Here is a 16,962-nt window from a genome sequence, read left to right as displayed (position 1 = left end):
CACTCACATTCACACCTACAGTCAATTTAGAGCCACCAATTAGCCTAACCTGCATGCCTTTGGACTGTGGAGGAAACCGGAGCACCCGGAGGAAACCCACACAGACACAGCGAGAACATGCAAACTCCACACAGAAAGGCCCCCATCGGCCACTGGGCTTGAACCCAGAACCTTCTTGCTGTGAGGTGACAGTGCTAACCACCACACCACCGTGCCGCCCCAGTAATGGTTTCCTACTTGTGAATTTTATATACTCCTGTCAAAGGAAAATAAAACCTCAAAAACATAAAAGTAAACATAAGCCAGCAAAAAAAAAGCCGAATATGGAAGTGGTGCCTTGGTGTATTTGTATGTTGTGTTTGGATAAAACGTCAACCAAATGAATTAATTTGAGTTCAAAAGACTGCATGAGTGTTTATGGCCCTGGTCACGCTATTGATCCCAATTATGTTGCACAAGGGGTAAAATTGAAACATCCTTGTATGTACCTAGTGCTATACGTTTTGATTTCCTAATATATAAAAATATTATATATAATACCCTAAAGTTAACAAATCACAGGGAGTCAGAGCACCTAGTGCACATTATCCAGGCATCTGAATGAAGCAACAAGAAGGCTGTTCTGCTTCAAATAAGAAGGTGGTGTAAATTCACTGTTTCTAAAATTCACTTTACCAAGGCTTGTCAATGATCCAAACATGATAAACACACTTTCTTTGTGGCAAAACTTGAAAATTTCAGCAGAATCGGAATACCGCTTACAGAGACAATTGAAATTCCCTATGTGACACAAATGTTTATGGAAAATAGTCAAATGAACTTTGGCCAAATGGCACGTCTTAAAATTCTCAGTGTTTCAGAAGTCTGTGTATTACACCTAGACTCAGCCTTCTCAGAGAGCATTTTGAATGACTCCAGTTCTTACCAGTTGGGACACAGCAGCCTACTAGAAATAACTTAAAGTTGTTTACGGAAAATGTCACATACGGTTTGCACTGCATCTGGTAAGACTGACATTCAACATGCAGTTTGAATCTTACTCCACATTTAAACTATGAACTGTTAGTAGTCCAACCAGCAAGAAATTTAGAAGCTACGTATGCCAAACAGTTCCTATCTGGTCCTGTATCTGCATGCAACATGGCATATGGCCAAATGGGAGGCTTTGGGTGACTGTGGTCACCTGGAAATAGATTTTTAAAAAATCATTATATTACCCAAGCTAATTCTATATGAACACTATTAGGACATGTTGTGCTTTTGGTGATAAATATCTAACATGATCTAATAGGAGCTTAGACATGACATTTTTTGGAGTGGGACCAATGTGCTATTTAAATGTGAAGTACTTCATAGAGGGGGCGGCACGGTGGTGTAGTGGTTAGTGCTGTCGCCTCACAGCAAGAAGGTCCTGGGTTCGAGCCCCGGGGCCGGCGAGGGCCTTTCTGTGTGGAGTTTGCATGTTCTCCCCGTGTCCGCGTGGGTTTCCTCCGGGTGCTCCGGTTTCCCCCACAGTCCAAAGACATGCAGGTTAGGTTAACTGGTGACTCTAAATTGACCGTAGGTGTGAGCGTGAATGGTTGTCTGTGTGTCAGCCCTGTGATGACCTGGCGACTTGTCCAGGGTGTACCCCGCCTTTTGCCCGTAGTCAGCTGGGATAGGCTCCAGCTTGCCTGCGACCCTGTAGAAGGATAAAGCGGCTAGAGATAATGAGATGAGATGAGTACTTCATAGATCTGGCTCGACTCATTCACACATTCAGTCACTCAATCGCTTGTATTTAGAAGACAGAGGACTCTCTACGTGGTATCTTTTGTTTGCATCGTTGCTCAAAAGGAAGAAATTGGCATCAGCATGCACTAGTAAGATCTGACGAAGGCACAAAATGCTCCATACATCAGTGCTGACCATATTAAATATGCTACTGCCATTACACAACTATTGGCAATGTTCACTCAGTTAAAGTAGCCTATATAAAAGTGTTCACTGGTGTCTTTATTTACAGCAGCAGTCTGGCCTAAATCAGTTTTGAATGTAATGTTGTTGTTTTTAAATCGGCGTGACACTCAGTTACTGCACTCAAGAAGCAAACACCTATGGGCAGAATAATTTGTCACATAATAGCTAGGGCGTAATTTTGGGTAGGGACGCTAGGGACGTGTCCCTACCAATATTCAGCCGCTACTGTGTAATCACGATCAATAAAACCGATGTCCTAACCTGAGCAATGATTATATGGCACACAAAGGGTTAAATGTATGACACTGCTAATAATCCCCCCTCTAACGTAGATATCATTCTCTGATTAGCTACCTGTTTCTCGCTAACTTACATGGTTGGCTATCCCAGCTGTCACTCCATCTGCTGTAAAATCAGCACACTTCCCACAGCAGCCGTGACTACCCGCCCATCAACCCCCCGTATCTCACACGTACACACCTGACCTACCCCACGCACCCCCCACTCTCCGTCAGCCTACAAATTGAGCTGGACTTCGATGTCCATGCATGCTTGCCCTACGACTCGCATGCTGACTTGAGTATCATGGACGACGGCCCCCCTCCCAAGAAACGAGACATTCGTTCATTCTTTTTCCAAGTCAAGAATGTAAGTGCAGGGTTTCCGTCGAGCTTTAAAAACTCAACAAAATCCTTTTGATGTATGGAAACCCTTCATAAAAGTATTGCTGCGGCTCCTTAGGCAGGTTTAGCAACGTGACAGGACGAGCTAGGCTACTGCATAGCTGCAGAGAAAAGGAATGCTGGAGCAATGTAACTTGGTGTTAGATCCTGGATGAATGAATGTTAAATTTATAGACCTAATGGTTTTACAGAATGTAAGTAGTCAGATGTAGGCTACTGCATGGCCATGCAGATGTGCGACTTGCATTTCAGAATCAACAGCGTGACAGCCGCTGAGTCTGCTGCGTTCACCGTTTTACAGAGACCTCTTTCTACTACTACTAGGCTAGGCTAGATACAACAAATCCATGGTCCTTTACTGCCACCTACAGACGAATATTGGTAACTGCAGCATGAACATAAAAGAAGTCACAAGCACATCTGCAGTGAAAATCATAACACACGTTACGAACACAGAAACAGGCAACAAAAAGACATAATATGGAAAATGGAGGGGCAACAAAAAGACAAAAAAAATGGGGGGTATACTACAAATGCAATACTAATGTAATCATAATCATGCTATAATAGGTAATCACGAAATTATATATCCAAATATCATTTTAACTAAATTTGAGCTTAATTACAGAATAGAAAATGCCACCAGTAGCACCTATTTATGAGTGTCTCAATAAGGCAGTCAGTGAATTTTGAGGACCCCCCCCCCATATCAAACCATACAGATATTGAATTTTAAAAAAAAACAATATTTAATGCTAAAAATACTTAAAGTTTTTAATTCTTATTTTCATGTATTTCTGTGGAAGAGACAGAACGATAGCTTAAACACAAATTAGGAATTGTGTGGTGTAAAAGTAATAAATCATCAGATTCTAGCAATATTGGGTTAGGTGCCTTGCTCAAGGGCCATGGATGGAGAAAGAGGTAAGGGTGGGATTTTAACCTGCAACCCTGAGATCCAAAGACCAAATCCCTAACCATTAGGCCACGGCTGCCCTCTCTAACCTATAAGATCTGCATGACATGAAATTATGATTGCTAATGGAAAAAAAACCAAACACCTTTCAGAAGCTCTGCCTTGCATCACTTTTGTGTCCCCACCAATGTCAAAATCAAAGTTACTCCCTTGCATAATAGGTACAGAATTGCCAATCTACAGTATAATGCTTCTATAAAGATAATTTAATTAACTTGTACTAAATGTTTGTCAAAAGCAGAAACATTTCCATCTCTGAAGAAGTTCAGGTTTTAATGCTCTCATCTAGAAATATCTGACTCAACTAGACCTGTAATCAGATCCACTGTACATCGACCAGGTTGTGTAGATGTTCACAATCAGAACAAAGCATCGGGGTGTATAGTATTTTGGGTGGAGGTTGTCTAAAATGGTGCATGTTTTTATCTGCAAAGACCTTTAATTACCTATTTTATTTTTACTTGTATTCCTGACCAATGAAGAAGCTTAACTATGTGTACTGCTTCAGGAAACAGAAACCAAACTTGTGATGTTCATGTTTTCCTCCATGTTGCTCCAGCTCTCTTCTTTAGGAATCCCCCCGCCGATTTTGTTGATGTGCTTTACAGCAATTCGGATACCAAAGATTCATCATGGAAGTAAATTCCTGTTTCATTAAAATGACTATTTCTATAATATTGACCTCTTTCTAGAATATCTAAACCTTAGTCCTTTACAGCGCCCAGTTGAAGAGCTCTGAAGGTAAACATGTTTAATCCTCCTGTCTGGGAAGCTCAGGATGGAGAGTCGGTAGCCATTTGAATAAAAGTGCTGGCTCAGCATCTGTACATATGTCCCAGGGCACTGCTTTGATCTGCGGTACCTCCAGACATCACCTTGAGGTAAAGCTGTTCTCATTGGCTCAATTGCCCATCAGCCTCAGCTTCCTGTGTTTATGAGCTTCAGGCCCATCAGAAGTAACCAGGGAGCTTTTTAAGCTCATAAATGCTACAATAAACATATGTATATTGCATTTATGCTTTCCAACAAGGGGAAAATGATAGCGTGTGAATTGCTGCCCATGGTGAGTATACATCTGATACTACCTATAATGTCAGTTGGATTTTCTCTCACATGGATGAAGTGTTTATAGTCACTAGCTTACAAAACAGAGGTGCTTCTCAGAGTTATTTGTGTGTTTGTAGAAAGCATTTGAACTATGAATAGCTGTGCACAAAAATGACAACTATTACAAAAGTGACAGCTGGCTATCTCAGCTAGAAACACATTCAAGACATATGAAAATGCCATGTGTAAACTGTTATCTGTCTCACGTCTGTCTCAGGATCAACTGAAACCATCTTTAATACCATATGAGCCACCTGTCAAGGCTTTGAACTGGTTAACAAAATTATTGTTCACGCTGCACACCTTGTAGCGCTGCTTGACTGACAAATGAAAATGACTTTGTGGGTTGATCAGGTGGGTTTATACTAACCCCATTTCATACTTCTCTTACTAACCCCATTAACAGACCGCTGTATGTGAGGCTCCGCGACTGTGTGTCTGATGTGGTAGTCTGCAGCACGGGGGCTCCACAGGGTACAGTGCTCTCTCCTTTCCTCTTTACACTTTACACATCTGACTTCAGCTACAACACGGACAGCTGCCACCTCCAGAAGTTCTCAGATGATACAGCCATCGTTGGACATGTGTCAGAGGGGGACGATCTGGAGTACAGAGAGGTCATCACCAACTTTGTCGCCTGGTGCGAATTGAACCACCTGCGCATCAACGCCAGCAAGACAAAGGAGGTGGTGATCGATTTCAGAAGGATGGCTCCTCAAATTGCACCAGTGAACATCCAGGGTTTGGACATTGAGATTGTGGAGGAGTACAAATACCTGGGTGTTCACCTCAACAACAAACTGGACTGGACAAACAACACGGATGTCCTGTACAAGAAGGGCCAAAGTCGTCTCCACCTGTTGAGAAGACTGAGGTCTTTTGGTGTGTGCAGGACACTGCTTAGGACTTTTTATGACTCTGTGGTGGCATCAGTGATTTTCTACGCTGTGGTTTGCTGGGGCTGTGGAAGTTCAGAGAGGGACAGGAAGAAACTTAATAAACTGGTCAGAAGGACTGGCTCAGTCTTGGACTGTCCTCTGGACTCCATTGAGGAGGTAGGGCAGAGGAGGATGTTAACCAAGCTGACATCAATCATGGATAACCCCTCTCACCCCCTACATGAGGCTGTGGGGGCTTTAAGCAGCTCTTTTAGTAGTAGACTGCTACACCCACGGTGTAAGAAGGAGAGATACCGCAGGTCATTCATACCTACTGCTGTCAGACTGTATAACACCCACAACTTGTAATGTAGCACCAATAACCTGTTTGTCATTATATTTGCACTACTTCACCACTACTACCTCTGCCATCTCTCATCAATGCAATTATTATGTGCAATAATATAGGCCCTAAACTATTTTTATACATACTTATATATACACTACCGTTCAAAAGTTTGGGGTCACTTTGAAATGTCCTTATTTTTGAAAGAAAAGCACTGTTCTTTTCAATGAAGATCACTTTAAACTAATCAGAAATCCACTCTATACATTGCTAATGTGGTAAATGACTATTCTAGCTGCAAATGTCTGGTTTTTGGTGCAATATCTCCATAGGTGTATAGAGGCCCATTTCCAGCAACTCTCACTCCAGTGTTCTAATGGTACAATGTGTTTGCTCATTGCCTCAGAAGGCTAATGGATGATTAGAAAACCCTTGTACAATCATGTTAGCACAGCTGAAAACAGTTGAGCTCTTTAGAGAAGCTATAAAACTGACCTTCCTTTGAGCAGATTGAGTTTCTGGAGCATCACATTTGTGGGCTCGATTAAATGCTCAAAATGGCCAGAAAAATGTCTTGACTAGATTTTCTATTCATTTTACAACTTATGGTGGGAAATAAAAGTGTGACTTTTCATGGAAAACACAAAATTGTCTAGGTGACCCCAAACTTTTGAATGGTAGTGTATTATACAGAGTCTACCTGTAATGTGCATTTTTTTCCGAGCCTCTCAATAAGGCAATATTTCTATACTTTTTCACGGTAGATAATGCAAATAGCCCTCTGTATTTAATCTTTCATTTGTCTAATTTTTATTTCAGTTTTATTTTGATATCTGTATGACATTTTCTTGCTACTGTAACACGTGAATTTCCCTGATGTGGGATCAATAAAGTGAATCTAATCTAATCTAATCTAATCTAATCTAATCTAATCTAATCTAATTTCCAGAAAAGCTGGGATATTTTCCAAAATGCAGTAAAAACAAAAATCTGTGATTTGTTAATTCACATGAACCTTTATGTAACTGACAAAAGTGCAAAGAAAAGATTTTCAATAGTTTTACTGACTAAATTATATTTTGTAAATAAATGAAGTTAGAATTTGATGCCTGCAGCACACTCAAAAAAAGTTGGGACAGAGGCAAAATAAAACTGAAAAGTTTATAGGGTATTCAAGTAACACCATTTTGGAAGATTCCACAATAAGCAGGTTACTTGGTAACATGATTGGGTATAAAAAGAGCAGCACCAAAGGCTCAGTCTTTGCAAGTAAGTATGAGTCATGGCTCACTTCTTTGTGTCAAAATTAATGAGAGAAATGTTCATCAAATCAAAAAGAAAATTTCTCAACAAAATATTTTAGACCTTTCAAAATCTACAGTACATAATATTGTGAAAAGATTCAGGGAATTCTTAGACATCTCAGTGCGTAAAGGACAAGGTCGGAAACCACTATTGAATGTGCGTGACCTTTGAGCCCTCAGGCAATACTGCCTGAGAAACCGTCATGCTAATGTGACAAATATGGCCACATGGGTTCGGGAGTACTTTAGAAAACCAATGTCACTTAACACAGTCTGCCGCCATATCCAGAAATGCAACCTGAAACTGTATTACAAAATCATCCAACAGAGTCAATTGTGATGAACGGAACAAAGATCAAGATGACTTCTGAAGTGCGTGATCTTAGTGTAATGTTTGACAACAACTTCACTATGGTATCTCAACTAAACAGTATATGCAAGTCTGCTTCATTTGCCCTTAGATGCATTGGCACTGTTAGAAAGTTTTTGGACCAGTGCAATGCTGAAAAACTTATCCATGCATTTGTAACTTCTAAATTTGATTACTGTAACAGTCTTCTCTATGGCCTTCCCGACAAAGAAATCAACAAACTCCAATGCATCCAGAACTGTGCTGCACGTATTCTAACCATGATGAGGAAATCTGACCACATTACTCCTGTTCTCCATGATCTTCACTTGCTCCCTATTCACAAGTGTATTATCTTCAAAATACTTCTAGTGACTTACAAGATTGTCAGTGGCTCCACACCGAAGTATTTAAGTGATCTTTTGAGGCTCCACCAACCAAGACGAATGCTGCGTTCAAGCAAGGATCATATGCGCTTGTCAAATCCTCAATTCAAGACCAACAGCTACAGAGCACGAGCATTCTCTACTTGTGCCCCCAGACTGTGGAATGCTATTCCACTGGCGATATGTGAAGCACCCTCCTGTGAAATTTTCAAGAAAAAACTAAAAACTTACTTGTTTAATCAAAGATAACCATTCAACATTGTTGATTGACATTTTTAGACACAGCGAATATGTATTTGAATATGATGTATTTTTTACATCTCATCTCATTATCTCTAGCCGCTTTATCCTTCTACAGGGTCACAGGCAAGCTGGAGCCTATCCCAGCTGACTACGGGCGAAAGGCGGGGTACACCCTGGACAAGTCACCAGGTCATCACAGGGCTGACACATAGACACAGACAACCATTCACACCTACAGTCAATTTAGAGTCACCAGTTAAACTAACCTGCATGTCTTTGGACTGTGGGGGAAACCGGAGCACCCGGAGGAAACCCACGCGGACACGGGGAGAACATGCAAACTCCACACAGAAAGGCCCTCGCCGGCCCTGGGGCTCGAACCCAGGACCTTCTTGCTGTGAGGCGACAGCGCTAACCACTACACCACCGTGCCGCCGTATTTTTTACATCTCATCTCATTATCTCAAGCCGCTTTATCCTTCTACAGGGTCGCAGGCAAGCTGGAGCCTATCCCAGCTGACTACGGGCGAAAGGCGGGGTACACCCTGGACAAGTCGCCAGGTCATCACAGGGCTGACACATAGACACAGACAACCATTCACACTCACATTCACACCTACAGTCAATTTAGAGTCACCAGTTAACCTAACCTGCATGTCTTTGGACTGTGGGGGAAACCGGAGCACCCGGAGGAAACCCACGCGGACACGGGGAGAACATGCAAACTCCACACAGAAAGGCCCTCGCCGGCCCTGGAACCCAGGACCTTCTTGCTGTGAGGCGACAGCGCTAACCACTACACCACCATGCCGCCGTATTTTTTACATATTATATTATTTCTATTTTGTAAGAGCATTGAGATTTACATGGAATATGCTCAAGAAATCTATTATTATTATTATTATTACGCAAGGAGGAAGCCATTCATCAATTCTATACAGAAACACTGCTGATTTCTCTGGGCTCAAACTTATCTCAGATGGACCAAAAGACAGTGGAAACGTGCTGTGGTCAGATGAATCCAGATCTGTCTCCTACTGAGAATATATGGCGCATCATGAAGAGGAGAATCAGACAACAGCAACCATGGACTGTTGAGCAGCTGAAGTCCTGTATTAAGCAAGAATGGACAAAGATTCCAATTGCAAAACTGCAACAATTAGTACCCTCAGATTCCATACAATCATATGTTAAAGTGTTATTAAAAAGAAAGGTGATGTAATACGATGGTAATAATTCCTCTGTCCCAGTGTTTTTTGAGTGTGCTGCAGGCATCAAGTTCTCACTTCATTTATATTCACAACATACAATTAAGTTGGTCAGTAAAACTATAGAAAATCTTTTCTTTGTACTTTTGTCAGTTACATAAAGGTTCGCATGAATTAATAAATCATAGATTTTTGTTTTTATTGCATTTTGGAAAATATCCCAAATTTTCTGGAAATAAGGTTAGTAAGAGAAGCATGAAAAATCAGTAATATTTTACATAATACTTGTCCTAACCTCTGACTTAAACCTACATAAACATTTATAATTTCTTGTTATTTGGTTAATTTTAGGGCGGCACGGTGGTGTAGTGGTTAGCGCTGTCACCTCACAGCAAGAAGGTCCTGGGTTCGAGCCCTGGGGCCGGCGAGGGCCTTTCTGTGTGGAGTTTGCATGTTGTCCGCGTGGGTTTCCTCCGGGTGCTCCGGTCTCCCCCACAGTCCAAAGACATGCAGGTTAGGTTAACTGGTGACTCTAAATTGACTGTGAGTGTGAATGGTTGTCTGTGTCTATGTGTCAGCCCTGTGATGACCTGGCGACTTGTCCAGGGTGTACCCCGCCTTTCACCCGTAGTCAGCTGGGATGGGCTCCAGCTTGCCTGTGACCCTGTAGAAGGATAAAGCGGCTAGAGATAATGAGATGAGATGGTTAATTTTACTGTCAAGATGTTATAATACCTGAGACAAATGAAAGGTTTTTGTTGAAAGGGTCCCATAATGGCAATTATGTTACACGTCAAACATCCATTATCTGTAGCCGCTTATCCTGTGCAGGGTCGCAGGCAAGCTGGAGCCTATCCCAGCTGACTATGGGCGAAAGGCGGGGTACACCCTGGACAAGTCACCAGGTCATTGCAGGGCTGACACAGAGACAGACAACCATTCACACTCACATTCACACCTACGGTCAATTTAGAGTCACCAGTTAACCTAACCTGCATGTTTTTGGACTGTGGGGGAAACCGGAGCACCCGGAGGAAACCCACGCGGACACGGGGAGAACATGCAAACCAGTGGCGGCTGGTAGTCTTTCAAACAGGGGAGGCTGGTTGGTTACGATATTTCCAGATTTTAAAAGAAAAAAGAAAAAACATCAGTTTTGCCCATACTCTTGCCTCTGATCTGGCTGATTGTTGGCAGGGTCACAAACTGTGAAATAACAGGTTCTTTTGGCCCATTAGCCTACTGTCCAATATACATGATGGTGGTGTTGGGGGGGTATATTTTAACATTTTATATTTTAAAATTGTGGCATGTTGTTTAAAAATTGATCATTATTGAAAGCAGCTCTTTGTCAGGAACCTCAGCAGTAACAGCAGAGTGTTCTGGAATAGGCACAAGCACTGACCTTGGGGAGCCAAACATAGAGCTGGGTGCCACACATTTCATTCAATGACACTTTCCCTATATTTTACTTATTTTGACTGAGAAATGTTTTATTGACAATTTTGATAACCCTTCACTTTTAATCCAGGTCTGTAGTGTGAAATGTTCTCGGCTGTGTTTTTGTTTAAAAATGTTTCCCAAATTGTAGTTGTGTTTAATTCATATCCAGAAAAATATATATTCCAATATAATATACTCAGCATAAACATTTTAAATAGATTCTATATTTTTGGTCCATCCATGACATATTACTAAAGTAGCCTATTTACTGTTGTTGATGTGGGTCACTTGCTGTTAGCCAATTCACTTTCTCGTACCAGGAGAGCTGAAAGAAACGAGTATTATTCCCTACCTTTTTCACCAAGTCAATTTGAGGCGTTGGTCTACCCTGCTCTTTAATTTAAATTTTTTCCTCGAAAGGAAGACTGGCAAATGGCTTCGCCAAAATTAAATCAGCAATGCTTGGCATCCGTGCGCAGCTTTCTTGCTAGCTGACTAGCCCCCTCAAGTTCAAGTTCAGTCACTCAAATAAACGAAATTTCTGGAACTAAGATAGCAAACTTGACAACACTATATTTACACTTTATTTACAATGAAAATATATACAAACTAAAAAAGCTGGTAGAAACCGTATGTAATGAATGAAATCGAAATGTAAGCTGATCTCTTACAATACACCACACCACTTGCAAATCCACATGGGACTGAACTGAAATTCACCGCTGCCTGTCTATATTTGAAACGAGCTGTCAATCAAAGAAAATATCCGGCCGCTTTCACCAATCACCAGTCTCCTCGCGGAAAGCTTTGCCATGTCCCTCCCACTGTGAGGCTGGGAGTCCGTGAGCGGGCATTTTCGCAGTATTTGTCCAATAATCGTCTTGCATTTTGATATTGAAAGCGCATAGCTCCCAAATGCCATTGAAGTCCACTGGGGCTGGGCTGCATCGCGCTGTCACGAGGGGGAAAAACTCATGCACACATTAGGCGAACTGAGGAAAGTTATAACGGAGTGATTTCGCACTGTAGTTTGGTTGAGCACATATATTTCTATGATTCTGGATCTGAAATAGTAATGTTATGAGGTCGGCTATAACATAAGCCTAGTGCAATTCATCCTACACGATGTTTGTCATTTTTAGAGGAGGCTGAGCCTCCCTCGTTGTCTTAGAGCAATCGCCCGTGATGCAAACTCCACACAGAAAGGCCCTCATCAGCCACTGGGCTCAAACCCAGGACCTTGCTGCGAGGCGACAGCGCTAACCACTACACCACCGTGCCGCCTGTTACACATCAAACATCAAAACCAAAGTCACAGGGTCAGAGAAAATATAATACTGACATTACCATGGTGTGATGTGATAGGTTTTCAGAAAGTTGTCCAAATAGTCGAATTAAACTCAGGGATTGATATGTCATTACAGTGTTAAGTATTCATAAACATCTAACAATTATAGATTACATAAGTATGTTGCTATAGTGCAATCATTGTTACTGTCAAAATCTTCACTAGGTAACAATGTAGATCAGCCTGAAAAGTATCTTAACATGACATCACGTCAACGAAAATCTAAGACCCTTGACTGAGGAGACATCAAAATTGACAAAAGCATGTTTGAGTCAAAATGCAAGCTATTTTTCCATTGGATATTAGAGAATGATTATTGCATGAGAATGATCTCAGTCACAGAGCTCCACATTAGTGCTTTAAGCTTTTTATCATTCATAATATCATATTAAGCACTGTGGAGGATCACCTGTGTTAAGGCAATATTCTGAATTGTTGTCTTACAGATGCAAACAGATTTTTTTCCCTCAGTGGACTAATTAATACCAGGTCCTCTTACCTCTGTCTGGCTCGCCACTGACATTTGGTTCATGCTTGAGTGGTTAGCAGGCTGATTTCCATCTCTCGCATGAAGATGTGACCGAGCAAGTGTGTGTGTGTCTATCGTATTGCAAGGACAACAGGAGACAGGCCTGCCTTTAGGAGATGGTATTAAGGTGGCATGACAATCATGGATTAAATACACTTTCATCCAATCCCACCTTCCTCACAGGTTAGCGGTTCAATGGCAAATGCAAAAATTCACACATGCATAGACATGAACTGGCTGCTAGCGTGTATGGCTTTGAGTTAGACATTAAGTTAGTTTTATAAATTATTCATGTTATAGCATGTGGTGTGTATAGTACCCAATTTACAGAACCTAAAAGATGTATATTGAATAAAAGTTTAATGTGTTTTTCTCAATGCCTAATAAATCACTATATCACTAAATCACCATATCAGTACAGTTTGTTCAGTTATCAAACTTGAATTTACTGACAGAACTACACTACTTAAAACCTGTATTGTATTTTACTGCAGATAGTGTTAGGACAAAACTTAACCAGCTGGTTACCAGCTAGTAAGCTAGCTTGGATTTGTCACAGGTAGGCATGAATTGGATTTCAGTTTCAGAGCCTTGACTGGCATTGTCATATTCTCAGGGTATTTAACAGATAAACCTGTACAAATCTGCTGTAGCATTAAAAAAATTTAATTTTATTTTGCACCATTTAAAATGACAAAAGAATAAGCAAAATAATCATTCTGTCCACATTCACTGGATATAAGCAATTGTGCACTCTGATTGGCTACTCTACTACTAGGATATCAGCTCATATACCATGAGTAAAGAAAAACAAAATGGCGGAGCGTGTTGCTGAACCAACCAAGGATGAAATAAAAACTCTACTCGAAAATGAAACCCCATAAAAAAAGCAACAAAATATGGAATGAAAGTATTTGATGGTAAGAACATATCTTTTTTTATTTTTCAAGAAATATTATTATTGCATTTTTCACAAATTGCTACTGTCATTTTGCCGGTTTGTTTACATTCTAAGCGGAAATGATTTTGTCGGGCGTTTTGTATAAAGTTTTTATTTATCCAATTTGCAAAAAATAACAAAAAAAATGCTCTGTTTCTCAAAATCCAGTGAATGTGGATAGAATAAAACAGTTATTCCACTCAATCTCATCGTACATAGCTTATAGCCAACTTGGCGCTACGTGACTCGTTGTGTATCAGCTCATGTACGAAACTATTTCATGGAATAACTGTTAAATATACAATGCAGAAAGAAGCAGAAAGATCGAATGAGCTTATTTAAAGCCTCCATGTCCAGGTATTTAACGTATATACTGCACAAAGCCGAAGAAAAATGAAGATACTACAAATGCTTGTAAAAAGATTATTAATAAAAGGCCTGTTTTTAATAAAAGTAATATTTTAGTTAATAGACTATTATTACATTTTACTTCATCCTTTACAAATGTAGGTAAATAATTATCGTTGGTTATTAAGAAAATGAAATAAAAGCTGTTTTTTTATTTAACAAAAGGAATATTTAAGTTGATAAAGAATAGGAAATTAATGTTGGGGTTTTTGGTAATAAAATTTTCTTCATTTAATATTTTTTTCATGAATGTTATGGAAAATCAAATTGTGAACCCAGTATCATGAATTGAATCGAATCATTAATTGAGTGAATCGTTACATGCCTATTAAAGTAGTAAAGCACAGCTGGCAGCAGCTGCACCACCCTGTTTAAATAGAGATGAAGCAAGATCTAATTCCTGCTGGCACCACTATCAGCAGGTAGTCAAACGTGGGTATGTTAATGAAAAAAGATTATGTTAAAACTCAGAATTTCATTTCAAAATAAATCTTGGATGCTATCAAAGATCACATCGTAATTATAAAGATGAATATGTAAGTGGTTACTGGAACAGGGGTATTCTGTTCTGCTAAACGTTTTCGATTACAGCAACAAGCTCAAAAAATGAGAGTATAAAACCACAATTGATTTAAGCTGTGGACCCAGTACACTGAGTTCCAATACCACGCCTTCAGTTTCACACAACATTACTGACAAAGTCCTCTGTGAACAATGTCAGATTAGAGCAACTTTTCCACTAGCTGTATAACCATAAACCAGCCAGGATTTTGAAAATCACATTTTTGAGTGGAGAGCTACTTTAATGTGATTTTATGCATTATTGTGTGTGGGTTGTGCACAAAATTATGACCTCAAGTGTTCACATCCCACAAAATACAAATGTTTTTCTCATCAGTATTATTTATCGACCCTATTAAAGCAGTAAAGTAAGAAACAAACACGTATGCCATGCTGATATTTATCATTTTATATTTGTACTTGGAGAAAGCGTGCAGCCTGGACAAACTCCTGCAGCAGTGGCTCTCATTAACCCAGTGCTAAATCACACACATGCACACCGAACGGGCTTCCTGGTGAACTGCTGTGTTTTATCGCAGGGATGCCCACATTAATATGCAACCTCTTGTAATGTTTGTCTTAACCAGTTCTCAGAATATTACATTTACAAATAACTTGTATGTACACACCGTGCACAGAGCCAGCAGCTTGTACAAACAAGCGGAGAGTGGCTATAGCCTGGAACAGATGATTAAGCCACTTCACAGGCAATCATGATTAGCATCGTTGGCTTTGCGCCATGGTTCTGCTCACGTCCTTATGGAGACCACAAGTCTATTGTAGCACAGAGCCCGGGAAATACACCCTGAGGACGAGGAACAGTACGCGTGTGGCAAAGGTTTAAAGGATCGGAGCATTAAATCTTAACTATGTACTAATTTATCTGCCAAGTAGATATTATGTACATCTCAAATAAGCCATCCACCAATAAACTAATAATTATTTATGCTGGTATTAATAATTACTTATGCTGGGTTTTTGTTTGTTTGTTTGTTTAGAATTGTAATCAGTTTCGCAAAGATTCAATCCCAATCCGAGTAGATTTTCATTTTTTAGATGGTTGTTAGATAATTTAAAGGAAATCTTAAAGGAAATCAGGTTTTCTGTCACTGGAGCCACATCTATCTTCAAGCTCTTATAAAGATGGATGCTGAGGATAAGGATAAATCCTGTTTGTGATGTTTTGGGGAAAAAATTACTTTCCTTTAAGATGTAATGATCAAAACACAATTTGGTTGACAATTCAAATGACTTCTGATCCATATTTTTTTTTTCGCACCAGCTTTCTGTGGTTCATGCATAAAGCAACACAAACCAACACTCAGGCTTGTGTAGGGATCTTCAGGATGTGTACATCTAGTATGCTGTTACATTCATGGAAAAATCTCCTGTCTGCAAAACAACACAAACTAACAATATCAAAATCTAGAAAATGCATAAAGAGCTTTATATAATGCAAGTATTTACTTACATACATACATACATGACTAAAAGAAGTTAGCTAAGAGCTATACTTGATTTATTGACTTGTTTGATGAATAATTACTTGATTTATGAACATGCAATTTAAAGCAAAATATAAGACCATCAGTTGTCCTCTATATTTGTGAATATATGAAACTAGAGAAGTGAATATTTTTAGACGATAACTGAGAGAGGGTCTGAGAGGCAAAAGACAGGACCTTATTTCATGGTTTCCTTGCTGTTTTCATCATGCTCTTACAAAGGCAACCGAGTGGAAGTGTGATGAGAGCCGCTTCTGTTTTCTCACTTTGAGCCTCATAAAAGGAAACGGCCCTGTCAACACCAAAGGCTGCAGTTCCCTCTCCTTATCCAGAGAGAGAGAGAGAGAGAGAGAGAGAGAGAGATGGTCTCAGAAGAGTTGCCCTTCACCACACTCTGTCTGAGTTGCCTGAAGGGAAGGAGAGATTTGGTACGGAGCCATTTTTGCCACCTTCTACTCTCCTGCTCATGGCTTCACTGCTGAGGAACAGAAGGACAGCTTTCAGTGTAGATTCACGAAGAAAACTTAAATAATACTAATTAAAAAAACATTAATGGAACTGGAACTGGCATCCTCTGTATCTCAGCATACTGCATGAGTTGGTACTGAGGCGTGCAGCGCTTCTAGCCTGCCTGTAGGGATAGTCATTCCCAAACCACATCTACCACACACACACACACACCACTATCACTGAAGCCTGTTCTATAATTAAACACACCATAACACACATAACATGGATGGCTCGGCTTGCTACAGGCATGGATGGCACAACCTAATCAAAGACAGAAAG

The sequence above is a fragment of the Neoarius graeffei genome, chromosome 2 (genome assembly GCF_027579695.1).
Source record: "Neoarius graeffei isolate fNeoGra1 chromosome 2, fNeoGra1.pri, whole genome shotgun sequence".
In the NCBI taxonomy this organism is placed as follows: domain Eukaryota; kingdom Metazoa; phylum Chordata; class Actinopteri; order Siluriformes; family Ariidae; genus Neoarius; species Neoarius graeffei.
Note: the sequence above shows the minus strand (reverse complement) of the source record.